Here is a 15823-nt window from a genome sequence, read left to right on the forward strand (position 1 = left end):
AAAAAAAAAAAAAATACTATCATTAATACCTTCAGAGAAAACACTATATAAAACAAGACCAGAATGTATTTTAAAATATTCAGAGAACACACAAAAAGAGCCCTTTGGAAATTAAGAATATGACAACAGAAATGAAAACCAACAAAAGTATTGGCAAACAAACTTGAAGAAAGCTCCCAGAAAGTAGAGCAACAGACAAAGAGATGCGAAAGATAAGAGGTCCAGCTCCAAAAGGCAGGCACTCTTTAAAGAGAGGATAGAGAGCATGGACGGGAAGAAATTACCAATAAAATAGCTCAAGAAAATGTTCAAGCACTGAAAGATCTGAGTTTCCACAAACTGAAAGTTTCACAAAGCAAAGTACTAAGAGAAAAAAAATAGACCCAAACTACGATCCATCATTTTAAAATTTCACAACACAAGGGATAAAGAGAAGCTATAAATGCCTGACCAGACAACAAAAAAGTTTTTCATATACAAAGAATCAAACATCAGAATACCATCAAACTTCTCAAAAGCAATCCTGGACACCACAATTCAGTAAGCATGTGATCAGGATTGTGAGGAAAAATAATTTCCAGCCAAAAATTTTATATCCAAAGTTATAATTAAGTAAGAAGGTAAAATAAAGACATTTTCAGACATGGGACACTCTCAGTAAAATATCTATCATTTCCCAGCAAGCTACAGAGGATGTCCTTTCTCAAAACAAAAGAGTAAGCCAAGAAAGCAGAAGACATAAACCTAGAAATGAAGAAATCCCCAGGGTGATGGTGAAGGGAGACCCCCAACATGACAGCTGTGCAGCAATCCTAGACAGCAACGAGCTCAATTGAGAGCAGGTCAAAATTACTCAAGATATTTCTTCAGAAAGAGAAAATCGATAGTATGACTAATGTGGTTGAATAGTTGGAGAATAAAGTTACACAACTGTGGGATTTTTAAGTTGAATTGGTTATAAATACACAGAAAACAATGCATTGCTAATGAAAGTGTACACGAGTGTAGAATTCTGGAGATAAAACCGGCAGTATTTAGTAAAATTAGACAATGCTCATATTTTATTTTATGACCCAACATTCCCACTTTGGGGAACACATCCAGAGAAGATCTCACTGGGGAGCACATGTACAGTGTTGTTTATGGTGGTAAATAGCTGGAAACAACTTAATTAGCCATAAATGAGAAATGGGTAATTGAAAGGTGTGGGTACATTTGATGAAATATTATGCAGCAAGCAGGAGAAATAAACTAGGTACATATAGAAGTATGGAGAGATCTCAAAAACCTAAGTGGAATGAAAAACATAAAGAACAGAGCAAGATATATTGCATGATACCATTAATTCAGATACTTAAGAATATATCACACATGGACACTTGTAAATGAATGTATGAAAGTAGAATGGAAGAACATATATTTACACAAAAATGAAAGCATATGGGAGGTAGGGGAATTGGACTGGAAATTGGGGATAAAGGGAGAAATATATTTTAATTTTTTTAAAAAAGCAAATACAGACCAACAATAATAGGATATCGTAAACTGAGGAGAATAATCAACTCAATTTTGCACACAAGATACAAACAACCAAATAGACAAAGGCACACATATACACCTCACAAATTCATCACCTCCAGTAACACCCTCTCACTCAATACTCCCCAGACACTCAGACTGACTTTCTGTTCCTTGAATTCCTTGTTTATTACCACCCCCAAAGCCTCCCAGAATCATGCCTTGCATATGCACACACTAAGTACTGGATGGATGATGGACGGATGTGTGGATGGATGGATGGATGGATGGATGGATGGATGGATGGATGGATGGATGGATGGATGGATGGATGGATGGATGGATGGATGGATGGATGGATGGATGGATGGATGGATGGATGGATGGATGGATGGATGGATGGATGGATGGATGGATGGATGGATGGATGGATGGATGGATGGATGGATGGATGGATGGATGGATGGATGGATGGATGGATGGAGACACAAATGATGGACAAAGCACCTATGTAATTTATTTACATTTTTCTTTCTTCCTTATCCCCTAGTTGTGGTTTTTTGTTTACTCTGCTTTGTTTGGCTCTTTAAAAAAAAAAAAAATATGATCAACTTCTGATTACCCGTGATAATAGAAAGAACAGTTAATAGAAATAACTGAAAACAGAATACAATAGAGAATTAATTTCTATGGTCTGGGGATTTTGTTCATGCCCTTTAAAAAGCAGATTTATCAAACTAATCATATTTTACCTCGACAAATATTAAAATTATTTTTCATTCTTTAAACACACTCCAACTAGTGGTGAGTGAGGTAAAGCTAGACACAAACTAAATGGCAGAAAAGGGAAAACTGGGACATAATATTTCAGAGCAGAAAAATCACAAGTTTTATTACCTTCAAGTGAGTGATGAAGAGTTTATTTATTTTAAAAAAAGAGTCCTTTAAATGTAATAAGAAATAATGAATCATTTCTCTCTGGATGTTTTTCTATAGCATGATCCGTGAAGAGATATTATTCAGAATTTCTTTAGAAAGATTTTGAGTGGCCGAGTTTGTTAATAGTAAGTCCCATTCAATCTTTGAGCAAAAAAAATGGGATTATGAAAGAAGTCAAGTTGGCTCAAGCTGCCCCACGGGTCCTCTGGTCATCCTAATTCAAGACAGTCTCCCTGGTGACTCTTCCATTCCTTCCCCCGTCAAAGTGTGGGTCAGAAGCCTACCAGCTTTCCTAATTGATTGACCGGCAGATGTGGTAAGATCCCAGGACGTAAAGGCTAGAATAGCTTCCTCCTTGTGGATGAACTCTAGGTGGCTATGCAGGGGCTCTCAGGAATACTTAAGCAACGCTATAAATGAGGTGCAGTCGTGGAACTGAAATGCTGGAACATGGAAAATTTAACCTCCGAGCGCTGAGGAGTTATGGCTCCCTGGGAAAGCAGCAGGCGCGTTTTGTAGAGAAAGGTGGAAAAGGATCATCTGGGTTCTGAAGGCTGTTATGAAGTCCCATGGGCAGTGTGATAGTTCTCCCATTGCCCACACTGCCCCAGGGAACTTCCACCACTCCCTTCCCAGCACCTCTACTCAGGACACTGACAATCTCCACATCATTTCCCCACCAGTAGGCATGCATCCATGAATTTTCCTCAGATTCATGGAGGAAGGGGAGGAGCTGGCCCCATTTGGAGCTTGCTTAGGTCTGGGTTCAGTGCTTGAGTGCTTGACTTCATACTTCTATACCCCTGGTACCTGCCCAGCCCAAGAGCCTCACCGTGGTATAGGTTCAGTGAAGGTTTGCCAAACGTCTGTTATAAATCTGGGTCTTGGCCTTGCAGAGTTAATTTCTCCCTCTGTGGCAGTTGCTTTGAAGATGCTGCACAGCAGGAATGAGCTGGCCAGGCCCAGAGCAAATATGGGATGATCCTTGTCTCTCCCTGCTCCTTGGAGGTGAGATGCCACCTGAGACACTCATTAACTCCCTTGCTCTCCTGCTAATGGGAGAGGAGGAGACCTTGCCGGGGCCAAGGCAGACAAAGAGAAACACATTCTGATATAACTGTAGGCTTTGGGGGCCCAAAAAGGCCATCTGCAGAGGGTTGAGGACTCCAAAAAGACCTGGGGTGTGAATGGGAGGTGGAAAGAGACAAGAGTGTGCCAAAGGATGCTCTGTCTGAAAGGACATACATACCCTTCCTAAATACATTTTTAGTCTGTTATTCAAACCTTATTTTGGGGTCAAAAATGAATCACACCATTGTAGGGACTTCTCCTGCTGCATTTCAGACCTCTAGGGGCAGCAATTGCCTCCTGCCGAGCCCCTCCCCTGCAACTGTTCTTGACAGCAGGACAACAGTCTCCATCACTCAGGAACACGTCCATCCATTGGCAGGAGAGATGCTCCAGTGAAGGAAAAGATGATGGACAGCAATGTGTCCAGCCCAGCCTGGGAACGGAGCCAGAGTGCAGGGCCTGGTCATGGAACCATCCATTTTTGCCCTGTGTTTCAAGTCCCCTGTGTCACTAAGTCACTCATTTTTTCCCAAGATGGGAAGAGGGACACAACAGCTCCACATGCCCACTTTGTTTGGTTCCTTTTTCCTTTAAGTTTACCTCTATTCTGTCCAGACTTCTCTCAAGCTTCCATTTTCACCATCGTCCAACCTCATCTAACAGAATACAGCGCCCCAGATGTGACCACAAGAAAGAGGGCAGTACCATGGAGTCTTCTCGCTGTAACTGTGGGGACCAGGTGTAAGTGCAAGGAACTCAGAATTTGGAGTCAGAAAGCTTGCATTAGAATCTCCCATTTACTGGCCATGTGACCCTGAAAAATCCCCTGTACTGACCTCTCTAAGCCTCATTTCCTTATTTGTAAACTGGAGATAATAATGCCCATGAGCAAGCAGGTGACATCCCATGGACATCTGAAAGGCTGAGATAAATTATAAAACCAATAAATAATGGATGGGGTCAATCATGCAAATGGCACCTCAGAGACAAAATGTTTTCTGTGCCAGATGCAAAGAGAACAAGGAACTGGCTTCACTTGTTGTGTCCATGGTATTGATCAGAACAGCAACATCAACAAAAAAGGAAGCATGCACCAAATGGGGGAGGCAGCTCTACTTAGAAACCATAAAAAAAGAGACTCAGAGAACCAGCATTTGACAGTGCATATCCCAAGAAAGGGAGATCCTGGCCCTGAGAGTCTACCAACCCAGTGTGCTGCCCAACTATTAGCCTAATGTCATTAGACACTGGAATTTTGGTCTGTGCTTGCCAGGACATCTTACGATGATTTGATTACCACTTGGTTTCCTCATAGGGAAAAAAGGAGCTGGTCAAGTGGTAGCTCTGTTCAGTCTTCTTGACAATATCACTTCAGAGCTTCATTGCAAGGCACAAATATGACCCCATGAGAAATCGCTTTATAAACTGCCCAGGGCAGTACACTGCACTAACATCCTCAAATGCAAGTTTCACTGGGCCACTGTAAGGACAGTTTATCAGCTGTGACATCTGGGTTTACCTGATCTATCCCCATAGGAGCCCAATCACCTCTGTGGGTCCTGAAAGTGGAGAATGCAAAAGGAGCTATTAGTAAAGACCAGCTGGGTACAAAAAGAGCCCTCTCTTGGTCCCTAGTCTCTGCTTGCCCATTCTTTCTTAGTCCATTCTGCTGCAAACACACATCAGTTTATCTCCAGGTCAGCTAGTAATCTGCCAACTGGCTTTAATCCTTGTTATTGTCTGAATGCTTATGTCCCCCCAAAATGTCTACACTGAAATCCTTACCCCCAAGTTGATGGCATTAGAATGTGGGGACTTTAGGGCGGCCCGGTGGCGCACTGCTACAGTGCGCCGCTTGTGAGCGGGGCAGCGCTCCCACCGAGGGTTCGGATCCCACATACAGACCGGTTCCCGCTCACTGGCTGAGTGAGGTGCGGGCACAACACCGAGGGTTGCGATCCCATTGCCGGTCTGGTCCGGTCCGGGCGCGACACTGAGGGTTGCGGTCCGTTGCCGGACACGAAAAAAGACAAAAAGGAAAAAAAAAAAAAAAAAGAATGTGGGGACTTTGAAAGGTGATTAGGTCATAGGGGCAGAGCCTTCATGATTGGAATTAGTGCCCTTATAAATGAGGTCCAAGAGAGACCCCTTGCCCCTTCCACCATACAAGAACACAGTGAGAAGGTACTGTCTATGAGCCAGAAAGCAGGCCCTCACCAGACACCAAATCTGCCTTGATCTTGGACTTGCCAGTCTCCAGAACTATGAGAAATCAACTTCTGTTGTTCATAAACTACCCAGTTTATGGTATTTTGTTACAGCAGCCCAAATTAACTAAGACTATGCCATTGTCTTTAAGAAAAAGAAGTCTTATTAAATATCCTGCCAAGAGTTATCTACTAATTCCACCTTCCAAATACTATTGTAATATTTCTCTCAAATTTGTGGCAGTCTCTCCTACAACTCCATAATCTCTCATTCTGGATTCTGGTGTTCTAATTTCTTGGCTATCCTTTTGCAGTTCTCAGTCATAATGAAGTCTGCTTTGTACCACATAAGAATATTCTACAAAAAGACGCCTCCTATCTTGAGTCATGCAAATGAAATTCAGAGCTCTTTTTGCTGATTAAATATAATTCAGCTTTACATAACTACATGGTAATATATTTATTATCTAGACAAGTCAAGGTCTAGGACCAGATTTTGGGTAAAAGCAGGTAAATTATAACTCAGTTCTGCATTTATTTATTCATTCATTCATTCATTTAGCAGTTACTCAGTACCTAGTGGGTTCCTGTGTCACAGAGCATGTGCTAAACTCTGAGAATGGAGAAATGAGGACCTTGTCTCCTGTCCCAAGGCTTTGGAGACTGACAACTCAGGGATCAAATCCTGCCTCTGCCACTTGCTAGTTATTTAACCTTTCCATGCCTCTGGTTCATTATCCCTAAAATGGAGATTAAAACACTATCTATTCACTATAATTTTTGTGAGAATTGAGTGAAATACTATATGGAAAAAGTCTTAGCAGATTGCCTATTACATAGCACGTACTCAATAAATGTTAACCATGAATACCATTTGTGATTGGCAGCTTCTGACAAGACTCCGAATGATCTCCACCTCCTGGTGTTCCTGCCCTCAGGTAGCTCCCTCCCCTTTAGGGTGTGCTGATCCTTGTGACTTACTTCTAACCAATAGAAACAGCAAAGGTGATGGAAGTCACTTCTGTGATTAGGTTACAAAAGATTGATTCCAACTTACTGGTTCCCTCTCCCCCACCCCCTGCACCCCCCCTTGCATGTTTGCTTTGATGAAAGGGCCACTTAGCAAGGAATTGAAGAGCCCTCCAGCCAACAGCCAACAAGGAGCTGAGGCCCTCAGCTCAACAGTCCAAGAGGAACTGAATTCTACCAACAACCACAATTCTACCACATGAGTAATCCTGGAAGCAGATCTTGCTCCAGTTGAACCTTGAGATGACACCTTGTTTGCAGCCCTGTTAAGAGGACAGACCCTAAAGCAGAAAACCCAGCTAAGCCATGCCGAGATTCCTGCCTGCAGAAACCAAGAAATAATACCTAAAGTCTGGGAGTAACTTGCTATGCAGCAAGAGATAATTACTATACTATTGTTACTAAAGTTTATGATATATTTGAAGGATAAGGAGCAAACAGGTGTGGCAGAAGTGATAAGAAGGAATAAAAAGGAAGTACATCGGCAGCCCGATCATCAACAGCTGAGAATGTTTTGCTAAATATTTGGGGCTTTTCATGGGGACAATGAGAAGTCACCAAATAATTGTTCTTTAAGCAGAGTAGGGACTCAATTTCTTATTAATATAGAAAATATTAATAAATATTTAGAGAAATATTAAAGAAACATCATTTAAAAGAAGACTTAAAGAAAACATCACTTAAGAGAAGGAGCCAAAATGACTTCTTGAACCAGTTTATCATCCAGAATATAAAACTGGAAAACTTCCACAGAACTGAGATCTCTTATTTTTCACCCCTTCAGCTGTTAGCATATCAGTTTGGGATTTATACCACCAAGTTTAATGGTGAAGAAAATAAACTAAAATGAAGTTACTGAGATAAACAATTTCATTAAGCTCAAAATCAATGAGTTCAAAAATCAATTAAATTTGTGATACCCATACTGGGGACACAAGTAGTAAATTAATAACAGTGAAAATGCGTTTTTAGGAATCCAAAAAGAGTGAGACTTTTGTAAATAACTTTTGACATTACAGTTTCCTAAAACAACAAAGATACCTCTTTTATTTATTTGCACACCTCTTTTTAAATCCTGAATCAAGACTTTACATATACCTGCCCTTGGACACGTCCCATAAATCAGTTTGAATGTGACCCAGTTTTCACATGAGCCATAATAGCCATGTATCTTTTCATTACAATACAAGAATGTGGTCTATCAAATAAATAAAATGAAAATATCTCTGAAGTATTTACAGCAAGAGTCAGGTCCAAAGGAGAAGGCACTAGGGGATGAGGAGTTTGGCATGTGAGAAAGGCTACCAACTTGGAATCACATGGCAAATCCTAGACCTCACTACTGGAAGAGCCTGTAACAGTTATCTCATAGAACTTCACACATTTGTTTTTTTTTTTTTTACTGACCGGTAACGGGATCACAACCCTCAGTGTTGCGCCCGCACTGCGCTCAGCCAGTGAGCAGGAACTGGTCTCCACATGGGATCCGAACCCTCGGCGGGAGTGCCGCAGCGCTCCCAAGCGGTGCACTCTCCAGTGCGCCACCGGGCCGGCCCCACACATTTGTTTTTTGACCAGTATTTACTGAGCACATACTAGGGACAGGCACTATGCTAGTCCCCAGACATCTGCCTACCTAACACTGGCATTACAAATCTACAGAACTCCTTGAAGGCAAGAGTAGGCCTAATACAGGAGGAAACTTTCCATTAGAAGTGAACAGAGTGCTAGGCTGAGCCTAACCATTAGTTTGCTAAGTTGTTGTGCATTTCACCTCTGTCAAGCTCAGAGTTCCTCATGAAAAGAATGAATATGTTGTACTTAATTATCTATAAGATTGCCTCCAATTCTAAAAAAATCAGAATCAACAGCCCTCTAAATGCCCAGATTTGGTTTATTCTCAAACTGCAGGAGAGTCCTACAGCAAAAGCTTATGACTGAAAAGGAAGAAGCTCTATCTCAACCTCTTGACAGCCCACTTCAGTTCCCAGCATCCCTGGGACATGCTGAGTATGTTATATCACCAATGCTTGGCACTGCCCGTGAAATCCCGTAGGATCCTCACTCAGTATAGCTGCTGATGAAGGAAACATTTAGAAGCAGACGTATAGCTAGCATTGCAGCCACCTGCTCTTTATTCTACAGATGAGTTAAGTGTGGTTCACAGAGAGTCTGTGGCCTACCTCAGGTCACAAAAGGCATCTACCTCTAGAATGTGCCATCACATCAGCATAGAGCTGGTCTTAAGCTTAAACATCTCTCTAAATATTGCCACATCCGATAACCACAGTTGTAATTCCTTCAAAACATGGCACTGTCCCAGAACCATGGAATACCTGGGAGCCCCAACCTACCTCTGCCCCTCCCATTTTGCAGGAAAGAAAGTCAAGGCCCAGGGACTCAAGTGATGGGTGCTTAGCAACAGATCAAGAACTAACACTCAGGTCAACATTCAGCTCAAGCCTCATTCTGCTCCCCAAACCCTCTCCCACTTGCTCATTCCATATTCATCTACTGAGTATCCCCTGTAGGCCCAGTATCATGTCCAGTGCTATAACCAGAACTCAAACCAAGTTCACTGAGCTAAAGCCTCTCATACTGTAAAACTGAGCTGGCCAAGAAAATCCAGCCTGAGCAAGGCTGACTCTAAAAGAAGTTCCAGAGGAAAATGTGAACAGAGAAAGTGACAACAACAACCAAAAAAGGCAAAACCTACTCATTTAATATCCTGCATAATTCCTTCTAAGACTTAAGGACCCCTTACTCCAGTTCTCACCTTCCTCTTTTGGGGTATTTTTCCCAGCAGCAGGTCAAATCTAATCTTTGCAGATTCCTCCAAGGGAAGTCGCTGGAGTGGAGAGTCATATTAGCTGATGAGATGGAATTAGTTTAACTGACTCTTAGGGTGTGTAATGCACTTTACTAAATCAGAAATAATGAATTCCACAGAGAGCACATGAGGGAAAGAAAAAATAAGCACATAGTCTAAATGCATTTTATTTCATGGGAAGCAAAGGGACAGTCACAGAAAGTTCACCTTCGAAAGGGCCTGGCTCCTTGCCTGGACAAGGAGAGCGCTGACCTTCATGATCTGCCTGGCTGACAGCAGTCGCTCCTAGCCATCTTCTCCACTCAAATCTTCTCTGCTCTCTCAAAAGCTGTTTGGCTTTTGAGAGCCATGCTTCGGTCTTGCTAGGTTCAACATTAGTGGTAGCCTGTATGAGGAGGGAGCTTCCTTAGAAAGAGGAACCAGGACTTGGTTACTAAGAAATCATTTGTTCATTTCATGATAGGAGTTATTTGTCATCCACAATGGGGGCTGTCCCCACCTCAGAAATTACCGAAGAGAGATAATGTGCTCAGTGACTTCAAGAGAATACTTTCTGAAATAAAAATACCGCAGTTTTAAAAAGTCTGCAAATTCTTCAGCATGACTCTCTTGAGAAGGTGAAGGCTAATACTCCTCCAGTTGAAAACAGACCACTTGGGGTTTCACTTCTAACAGAGTGGGGCAGAAGTGATGCTATGTGACTTCTGAGGGTAGGTCATGAAAGGCATAGCTTTTATCTGACACTTGCTTTCTTGGTGTGCTTGCTCTGGGGGAAGCCAGGGCCGTGTCATGAAGACACTCACTGTGCAGAGGCCATCACGGGATGTGGCCTTCACCAACAGCCAGCACCAGTACATCAGCCATGTGAGAGAGCCACCTTGGAAGTGATCCTCTACCCTAGTCAAGTCTTCCCATGACCTCAGCCCCAGGTGGCATCTTGATGGCAACCTCATGAGAGCTCTTGATCCAGCAATGTCCAGCTTGGCCACTCCTCATTTCCTGACCCATAGAAATTATAAAAGAGAATTAATATTGATTGTTGTTTTAAGCCACAAAGATTTAGGATAATTTATTACACATCAATAGATAACTAATACAATAGATGAGACTGTTTCACTCTCACCTTAAGAAGATCCTATGCCTAAGATGAGGGTCAGAAGAGATTGTGTATAGAACATGAGAATAGAAAGGAGAAAGGAGAAAAAATGGAGAGAAAGGAAGAAGCAGCCCTCTTTGCCTACTCTGACCTTCATTTATCTCTTCCTTCTCTGAATTTCTGTCCCTCCCTTCCCAATATGCTCTTTCTTGTTCTCATGTGTGCTAGCTTTATCTCACCACTTGGACAGCTGTCTCCCTAAGGTGGGGATGACGGTTCATATTCCTTCTGTGTTGCGCATAACTCTGGAACCGTGTTCTGCATAAAGTGAACCAGGACCATGTATACCACTAGCAGGCCAAGTATGACTCCATAGCAGAAGAACATTCTAACAGAGTTTAGCAAGGAAGTTTGTAATAGGCATGAAGTTTCAGTCAAAGGCTGAGCCACAAAAGATATTTTATGTACTGTGGTTGCAAAATAGGTTCTTGGAAATGGTAGTAGACTGTTACTTCTCCTTTGGTGGCCCCCAATGAACCATACCTCCCAGTATTCATGTCTTTGCATAGTCCCCTACCACATTGTCTCTGAACTTGGCCATGTGACTACCTTTGTCCAATGGGACATAAGCAAGCATGATGCAAGTGGAGGCTCAATATGTACTTGCTCATTGAGGCTTGTCCACTTGGAGCACTCCTTCTTGGAACCCAGCTACCATGCTTTGAGGAAGCCCAAGTAGCCATGTGGAGAGGCCCACATGGAGGAGCATCAAGGCCCCCAGCCAACAACCCCAGCTGAGCTCTCAATCAGCAGGAAGCACCAATTTTCAGCCATGTGAGTGATGGCATTTTGGACCTACTAGCCATCCCAGGACTCTAGCTGACACCACATAAAGCAAGAGACCTGTCTAGTCAGAGTCATGAGAGATAATAAATGGTAGTTATTGTTAGCCTCTAAGCTTTGGGGTGATGGCTAACAAAGCAACAGATAACTAAAACAAAGTTCAATCCCAAATCTGGGGTAGGACCACTTCTCAGACCACACAACTTGCTCAACTGTGGCTCTAAAAAGAGCCTCAAACCAGAGCATATCTATTTACAAAACCTGAGTTCTTCCTAGCACTGCCTCTCGAATCGTGAGAGTCAATGGATGTAAAAGAACTTTATAAACTCTAATGTGTCTGGTAGAGGTTTTCACTGGTAAAGATATCAAGCGTTGTTTTTATTTTCCTTCTATTTCTATCTCTAGTCTTCTCTTTTTGTCTTGTTTCCTTCTGTTTCTCCATCTTTCTTGCTAAGATCTCTCACCTTCATAGTACACCTTCATTCACCATTGGGGATAGAAGGTACTGCTGACCCCGATATAGTTCGTCTCTGCCCAGGTTTGAGTTCTATATTTGAGGCCAACCATACAGCCTCAGAAAAGTTACTCTCCTAGCCTTGATTTTTCATCTATAGAGTCTGGAAATCACAGTGTGTCTCACAGTGTTCCTGAGAGGATCCAGTAAGAAAAAGAACACGAGATTCCTACCCAGAACTGAGCCTGGGTTTCTTAGGAAAAAGTCTTTCCCCTTCTCCCCTTTCAGGTGCTCATCTGTAGCACATTTCCTTGTATTCTAGTCTTTACCAATGACCTCAGTCAACTCATCAGTTCCTTACTGAAACCAGGGAACAAGGAAGTCGCAACTCTAGATGATATGACACATGAAGTTCTTTTGGGAATTGAGATATTGTGAATCATCCTGGACCCTCTCCCATTTCTCGATAAAATAATTATGTCTATTTTCTATGATCCCATAGTATAAGTAAACAGAATTCTTCTTTCACTCAATAGATAGAAGATATTTTGTGACAAAACAATAATGGGAAAGGAGGAAAGAGAGATGCAACTAATAAGAAATATATTCACAATGATCTTTGTTATGAATATACATGTATATTTATATCTCAGCAAGCCCTGCAGAGTTACAGATGAGCTAATTAAAATGCTTATGTTTTTAGCAATGATGTTTATTGAAATCATTTTATAACCATCCAAATTGAGGTTTGTTTTCAGATATAATGCAATGCTACCTGGAATATTCTGACCTAAATTATTTATGTGCTTAAAAATAGATTGCCTTTTCCCATCACTGATTTTGCAGATATATCTCAGGATGTGGAAATTTTTGGTGAGCTCTTCTGGCTCCTACAGGCTTTTCCTGTATCCTCCATGCCTGCTAAGATGGGGACTAACCATACTTGGGCAGTAAGAAGCTTGTGAGGGGCCGAGGGGCTGAAATAACTCTCTGGAAAAGGCTGGGTCTGGTTAGATGCCCCTGACTATAGAAGGACTATCAGGAGCACAATTGGCACCTAAATGGATAATGGTTCTGTCTGGGCTCAGGTCATTACCGTACTTCTAATCTAGCTCTGTGTCGAGAAGAGGCTGTGACTACAAAAGAACAGCACTAGGAAGTTTTTCTGTTCTGAATACTGTTGTGGTGGTGGTTGCATGAATCTACATGTGTTAAAATTCCTAGAACTGTACACCAAAAAAAAAGTCAATGTCATTGTATATTTATTTAAAAATAAAAAATTCGAGGGCAAAAAATGAATAACAGTATGTTCAGTAACAATTTTACCTCTAAATTTTACCTTGATCAGTCCATTTCCCTCCATGTTCATTGCAAGCAGCATCTCTCTCCTGGACTTCTGCAGCAGACTCCAAAGTAGTGTTCCTGCTTCCATGTTTGTCCCCATCATCCATTCTCTGTGTGGCAACTAGAGAGTTCATGACACTTCCAGGCTTCCAATTTTCAAAGACTTCCCAGTGTGCTTTACTTTAAACCCAGCACCCTTCACCTGCCTGCAGGACTCTGCATGATCTGGCCTCGGCTGCCCACTCTAATCTCACCTACCCACAACCCCACGGAACTCACTACCTTCCTTCAAAGAGCCAAACACTTTGTGGTCACAAGGCCCCATACGTGCTGTTTCCTTCACCTGAGATGCTCTTCCTGCCTCTTTTTATCTGCTTTGCTCCTCTTCATTCTTTGGGTCTCAGCTTAAATGTCATGTCTTTCCTGACCAGTCACCTAAATTAACTTCACCAGTTATCACTTTCTCATGATATCCTGTTCTTTGCCTTTATATCACTTACTCCAGCCTGTAGTCGGGCTGACTGTGTGTTTAATGGGTGGCTCCACCCCTCTGGGCTGCAATCTTCATACCAAGCAAGGGTGTCAGTTGTGTGCAGGAGGCAGCTCACAAGACCTCCTTTGTACACAAGGGGGTCTTCAAAAAGTTCATGAAAAGACTCATATTATCTTTTAATTCTATTTTTCCATGAACTTTCTAAAGTACCTTCATACATCTCTTCCTAATTCTATGGTCAGTGAAGTCATTTGTTCGAAATCAGCCATGGTGGGAGTATTTACACCACAGAAATTGGCCAATGCTACAAATCAGGGCTATTCCTTTTTGGAAAGGTGGTTTACCAGCACACCACTGTTCACTCTCTGCTGTGTTCCCAGCACTTGACAAGGAGCCTGAAGCATGCACAATTCTTTGTATATGTTAAATAAAGGACAGTTATTGCTATTGATGTTGGTTTCTTATAGCAACCCTTTGATGACTTAAGAGGGGAGGATTCCAATCCCTTACAGATGACGAAGTTGTAGCTCAAGGGAGTTGTGTAGCTTGCCCCAGCCCACACTGCTAGTTAGAGAGACATCATGCTCTACCTTAGGTTCTCTGACTCCCAGACTAGTGCTCTTTGCATTGCACTCTACCAAACAAATGCATGCATATGTTGAAAATGTGTAAACTGGGGACTGTTGGGGACTGCTGAAGCAAGTTGTGGGGAGGAAGCAGAATCCTTGAACCTAGCCTGCAGAGATGGAGATGAGTTAATTATCCTGATTCTCCTTTCCTCCATGGAAAAAACCATCCAAGCTATGCTTGAAAGCCAGAGTACAACACAAGAAATAGAAGCCACTCTAGGTATTTCAAACTGAAATATATTTAATATGTAAAGTATTAGGTGCTTACAAAACATTGGAAGGACTAGGGAAACAGAAGATATAAGCATACTACAAGACCACTGTGTTCAATGACACACCACTGAAGCTGTGGCCTGGGGGTCAGGAAACTGCTGCAGTACCCCCACTGCTCCTGACACCACCACGAGATACCCACAGAGCTGACAACTAGATACTGACCTGCTGAGTCCAGTTGTCATAGATGCTTCCAAGCATGCATATTTTTATGAGCTTGCTTGCAGGAGCAACAGCAGGAACAAATGACTCTGAATCACTTCTACCTTCCAGTTTTGCATGAATGCATCTAATTGGCAGAACCTAATTTATTCACAGAACTCTGGCTGTAAGAAAGTCTTGGGACTGCGGTTTATTAGCTTTCCAAGCTCCACATCTAGAAGGAGGATAGAGTGGCAGATGAGAAACCTATTCATCATATTTACCACAGTTCACCCCTTTAGCACTCATCATCCAAACACGTCCTTTTACACAGTTAAACTTTCAAGCACCAACAGCAACTATGCCAAATATAATGCAACTATCTCATACAAACAAAAGTGCATTTCACCTCTCCCCAAAATGGGACATTCAAAATCCCATCAGTCGCTGACTGATTTTCATCATTCCTTCTAGTTCTGCCATATTCCCACCTTGATATCTTATAATTTAAGGGTTAAAATGGGAACTTCATCACCAACAAGGCATCTTAAAATAGTAAAGAAAAAGACTAAAAAGTAAATTAGTTTATACAAATGAACTTCAAAAAGTTTGTAGAAAATAGAATTAAAAAGTAAATATAAAAAATATAAACTTTATTTATCAACATAAGCTCCATCAAGTTCAAGACACTTTTGTAATCGATGATACCGGTCATTTAGTTCATCCTTAAAGAACAGAGAGTTCTGGGATTTAACCATGTCAATGCAGTCTTTTTTACACTATTAACTGAAGAAAAATGGGTGCTCTTTAAAGATTTTTTTGGGGCCGGCCCGGTGGCGCACTGCTACAGTGCACCGCTTGGGAGCGCGGCGGCGCTCCCGCCGAGGGTTCGGATCCCACATACAGACCGGTTCCCGCTCACTGGCTGAGCGAGGTGTGGGCGCAACACCGAGGGT

Source organism: Galeopterus variegatus, unplaced genomic scaffold (assembly GCF_000696425.1).
Source record: "Galeopterus variegatus unplaced genomic scaffold, G_variegatus-3.0.2 Scaffold3476, whole genome shotgun sequence".
Lineage (NCBI taxonomy): Eukaryota > Metazoa > Chordata > Mammalia > Dermoptera > Cynocephalidae > Galeopterus > Galeopterus variegatus.